The 5,373-nt window shown below is 37.6% G+C and overlaps 1 long non-coding RNA gene across 2 annotated transcripts; it reads left to right on the top strand.

Annotated features, from left to right (window-relative positions):
* The first annotated feature begins 3,331 nt into the window (after positions 1-3,331).
* LOC130550857 (uncharacterized) lies at positions 3,332-4,981 on the top strand. Of its 2 annotated transcripts, XR_008962503.1 has the most exons (5): positions 3,332-3,685; positions 3,785-3,859; positions 4,034-4,087; positions 4,268-4,391; positions 4,513-4,981. It is a non-coding gene; the product is annotated as an uncharacterized LOC130550857 (long non-coding RNA). The 2 variants fall into 2 exon arrangements; XR_008962502.1 differs by lacking the exon at positions 3,785-3,859 and having other exon boundaries at positions 3,342-3,685.
* The last annotated feature ends 392 nt before the right edge of the window (positions 4,982-5,373 follow it).

Here is a 5,373-nt window from a genome sequence, read left to right as displayed (position 1 = left end):
GCGCATATCACACTTTTACATTCGTAATCAGCCCAACGAAGCATTCACACAACCCCCCGTTGCAGGCCTGATCCGATGCTAGCGTACGTGGGGCCAGAAAACAGAAAATGGCCTCTTCACTCAGACGAGCAAACAAAAATTGACTGTTACCTCTGCCTCGACGCTAGTGTGCGTTGCAATAACTTCTTTGCATCTCGTTGACGAAGTCTCGGGTTTCGAAGCTCCAACCGCAAGAGATCTCACTGTTCCACAAACACGAAACGAAATCCAAAGTTCCAAATAATCGCGCGATTCCTGGATGAATGTCCTGTTCAGATGAAACAACCGTCCTTTTCTGTCCGGTACACGATCCGGGATGCCTGCACGATCCGTTCTGCGCATGCGCATAATGACGTAGTAAACAACTTCACGGTTTCCCTACACTATTGGTATCAAGCATGCGATGAAACGCTTGACGGCCAGACGGCACAACTGGCGGCATATTTTTGTAGGCTACGTCGTGTTTTTCATTTAACAGTTCATCGGCGGGTCTATTTTGATGTTTTAAAATGTAGCTTACGCTATGCATTACGATGTGTTTACGTGGTTGCCAATCCAAAATAATAAAGGAGTTGTTACATGAACATACACGATTTTGGTTACATGTGGAATAAAGTCTGAGTCTTGAGAGTCTGTCACTGCAAACCTTCAGTTTCCTCCATACTCCCCTTTGCGATTCATTGCTGCTGGCATTAGGCCTACTTAACTTGCTCGTGTTTCGATCTGAGGTCAGTAGTATTGTCAAAGACGGTTTTTATTAAAAGCTGCTAATATTAGTTAACTTTAAATCGACTCATTTTGTATTAGTATGGGTCTATATATAGGCTAATATATCTATCTATATAATCTAAATGAGGAATAATCCCTTCAATGGTGTTTACAGAACACAATAAGGAACATAATATGCATTTCTGCCTAGACTATCTGCACTTACATGAAGAAAGAACTACAAACAAGTCTGGGGAAACGTTACAGAGTATTTCAACGCATAGTGTGCACACAGAAGTGACATGAGACCAGAGGTGGACAGTAGTGAAAGTCGCGGTACAAAGGTGCTCAAGTCGTGGAACAGATCGTGCAGTGTCGTCGCTAAACAGAATTATCTACTACGTCATTATGCGCATGCGCGGACGGATCGTGCAGGCATCCGGACGGATCGTCGCTAACATGCACTCGTCATTGCCATGCGTGCGGTCGCGCATCCCGTCGTGTACACACCCCTCGATCTGGTACTCCAATAAATCAAAATGGAGAACGTCCCACGAGTAGCTCTGGCCGAACTAATTAAATGAACGGTTCCCGACTTTCTATACTTCGACTGTCTTCACTGACACGCAATACACTTTATTATATAGAAATGCTGATCGTACTTCTAACTATCTTATCCCTGCTTTATTCCAAACTTCTCGTTTTTACTCGAGAACTCCACAGACGTCTCTCCCATCCGCAATCTCTTCTCCTTCCTTTTTTCGACTCTCTCTCAAAACCAAACCTGATTGGCCCAGTCTCTGTCCCTCTCTGATTTTGGCCAATACCCTTCAGAGTAGCAACCCACTTGATGTCAGCCACATTTTCACCACACTTTATACATGAAAAAATCTCTTAAAGGTACATTATACATAAAACACAATTCACAATATATTATTGTAAAACAAACATTTCTTCATTTTGTTAATATCCACTTCACTTTCCACAACAGTTTCGATTACCATCATATACCTCAGGGTTACATACGTGTTATATGTTGTATTATAGGAAGAAATATTATAAAATGATCAAAAGATATGTGCAATAAACATATTCTCTAAAACGTACCGTTCTGTTCTTTTTTCTGTCAGTATATTCATAAATGTTTCTTGTGGATTTCTGCATGTGTTTTTAATTTATCTTAATAACTAACTATGTTGCATAAGAACGTGCTGGCAAAATATAAACATAAGCAACACTAGTAAAGTCAGTGTTTATGTCTAATGCATATATTACACAAGTGATCTCTTATTAAATAATTGCACATTTAAATGATTTCAATAGCCTATTATTATATACTTTGCTAACTGCATGAGACTTTTTAGTAAAAAACAACAACCTGTAAACCTTATTGCATACCTGAGTGACCCAAAATTGTTAATGAATTATAAATACATAACTTTACAGAAATGCTGTCAGGAAATAATTAAATAACTGTTTCTCATAACTTGTCCCTAACTACAATATAAGTTATTTCTTATTATATATCTGATCAAAACTAGCATAAATAAACTTATGGGGTAATTTGGCTATTAACATGCAACATTAATTTAACTCTGCTCAGATGAACGAAATGACTCGAAAAAAGATTCGTTCATTTTGCTGAACGAGATTCAAACATCCGAATCGCAAAAATGACTCGAACTTCCCATCACTAAGACAACGGACGGCCTCTGTAGTTACATGACTGGCCAAGTAAAAAACACAAATGTGGGATAGACTTTAAAGTTTAAAAGTTTTATATTTTATTATGATTATACAATTCCTTTGTTCAGTTCATCTTTCTGGAAAAACCTAAAAATTTGAGTAAAAACAGATATAAAAATTGTTCTTTACTTTGTATTTGTGTCTGTCTACATACAAAATTACATTTCATTTTTTTGTTTTATATGCTGCTGAGAAAACACCACAGAGTGGGTCAAGTATAGCTCATTGTTCAAAGTAAAAAAATCATACTTTATGATGTTAGTTTTAATAAATAAAATGTGAAAAAAAATCAAGGAAATTTTTCTGGCATTTCTTCCTTTTTGCTGTATCGAAAACGTACCGAACCGGGACACCACTGTGCCGTATCGAACGAACCGTGAATTTTGTGAACCGTTACACCCCTATGGTATGTAGTGACTAAAAACTCCTTTCATTGTGGTTTTTCCCGCCATTAGGGGGCGGTGTGACTCAGCCACATGACGTCATCAAATGCCGTTCTTTCTCTCGCCTCTGAGCTTTCAAGTGCACAAGTTAGTTTTGCAACGGGTTTATCGCGAAAGTAGTAGCAAAAGTAAAGGCGGGAAGATTTGAAACTGCAGTGACAGATTTGAGAGGTTGTAGATGCCTATTTGTGGTTGCAATTCAAATCTGAATCTAGGAAAACGTGTAAATATGTGCTATGCATTTGTATCTGCCAATGTATGTTGTAAATGCCAGTTTACACGTTTGTGAATATTTTTCTGCAACTTCAAATTCAGAAGACAGATTTGTGAGTTTTGTCCACGAGTGCAAATCTCAACATTCAACTTCAGTTTTTTATTTTACAAGTTTTCACATTGGGGCTGTGAGTGTACATTTTAGTGTACAGGTACAAATACTTACTTTACAAGTTCACAAATTAAAATCTACATGCTCTCAAGTTTTGCTACTGAAATACCTTCATACATACAAGGCACCCCAGACCCATCACACACGTGGAAAGCGACCGGTTCGTCGACATTGCTCGAGTTTGTTTGGGAAATCGTGAGTCACGTCACGGGGCTGAAAGGAAAGCGAAACCGAACCGGTGCAGCGACTCGGTTAGCACCGCTTTCATTTCATAATTCTGACGAAACTTGTCATTACATCCATTAAAATTAAACGCATTTTGGTGCGATCGATGACCTGAACTGAAGTCTAAGAACAATATTAGGTAAGTAGATCTCTATTCAAACAGACAACGATTTTAATAGTCAATCCTCTACTGTGGCTGCTGTACATAACCATACGAAGTAAATGTGTTTTTGTTTAGAAGTGTGAGGAAGATGCGAAAGAGAAGTGATCATGACTCTAAGATGATGATACTGTAATGCTGTAGCATAGGCAGGTGAAATGTTATGTATTTTATGTCTTTGTATGTTATTTAAATGGTATAATATGATATACAGTGAATACAACAAAAAATGTGTAATGCAAAGACATTATGTTTAATATGTTTGTGTCACGCATTATGTTACATATACAAAGTATACGTGCATGTCAAATCTCTATTCTATAACAGTTCAAAGGGCACTGCAGAAAGAAACAATAACAGCATCTAACAACATGGCTGTCAGTAAGTCACTGTCATTTATTGATCATTTTCATGTTTGCATTCATGCATTTGACATATACATTTACCCAAAGCAACTTATTGTACACTGCATACATTTCATGTGTGTTGCCACAAAATCCAAAAGTTTTCTCCAAATTGATTCACTGCTTAATTCAATCATATATCCATGCATTCATTCAGGTAATATCTATGAATGGCAGTTGTTTGATGGATCTAAGTGGAGTAGTATCTGTAATGATATTATTATTGAAACCCATTACTGTCAGCCAGGGGCTTCTGGGATTACCCTCCACACTAGCATAGGGTGAGTTTGGCATTCAACAAATCCCATTGTTTCATTATTGTCATGTTAAGATTTGAATGTCTTTTTTTATGAAAACTTAAAACTTAAACTTAATTAAATATTCATTCTTTTCATTTTACAGATCTCTTTATATTGACTTTGATGCGATGACAGTCAGTGGAATCTGTGGTAACGTCCTTGTACGACGCAATACGTTTCTGTCCAACAACCAGAAACAGGAAGTAGGCTGGTACTATAAAGACAACCAGCGCTGGTGTCAATATGGAGCTCAGGTACACAATCCTATAATGTCTCTTACACATTCATTTAAAAAAAGCAGCTGATGGTTAAAGGTCTAGTGTATGGACATTTAGTGGCATCTAGCGGCGAGGTTGTGAATTGCGACCAATGGCTCACTCCACCCCTCCCTTTCGAAGCACTACGGTGACTGACACAGTCACATTTTCGCTTCTTTGCCGAAGGAGATAACGTATTTACGAAACGCGCGCTAGAGCAGTTTCTATAGAAACGACATGAAAATTCCATGCAAGGGGACCCGCTGTCTATGTAGGCAATGAAAAACATCAAGCTTCATTATGTAAGGCCTGACAACTCTGATGACATAGTTATGTATATTATATTGCATTTCTGTCAATAGAACCTTCAAAAAAGGACACACAGCACCTTTATAGTAGCATAATAATATATAAGTTGTTGTATTATATCTTGTATTATAATATAATAACCATTGTTGTGGAAAAATATCAGTCTTGTAGTTCAAAAAATCTCTCAGACTAAGAAGGTCCGGATGTTGAGGAGTTAACTTTATTTGCTCGAGCCAAACAAAGTGAGATGTTCAAAGTCATCTAAAAACCAAGTGTTTTCAGTCTACAGTTATAGTAAAACTTCTGAAAGGTGGTCCTTTCTAAAACCAATCAGGTATTTTCCCGTTATCTCTTATTTTTATTAACCAATTGTTAATTGTCTGCCACCAATAAGTCCC

The sequence above is a fragment of the Triplophysa rosa genome, unplaced genomic scaffold (genome assembly GCF_024868665.1).
Source record: "Triplophysa rosa unplaced genomic scaffold, Trosa_1v2 scaffold450, whole genome shotgun sequence".
NCBI classification, from domain to species: Eukaryota; Metazoa; Chordata; class Actinopteri; order Cypriniformes; family Nemacheilidae; genus Triplophysa; species Triplophysa rosa.
Note: the sequence above shows the minus strand (reverse complement) of the source record. Positions and strands in the feature narration are given on the sequence as shown.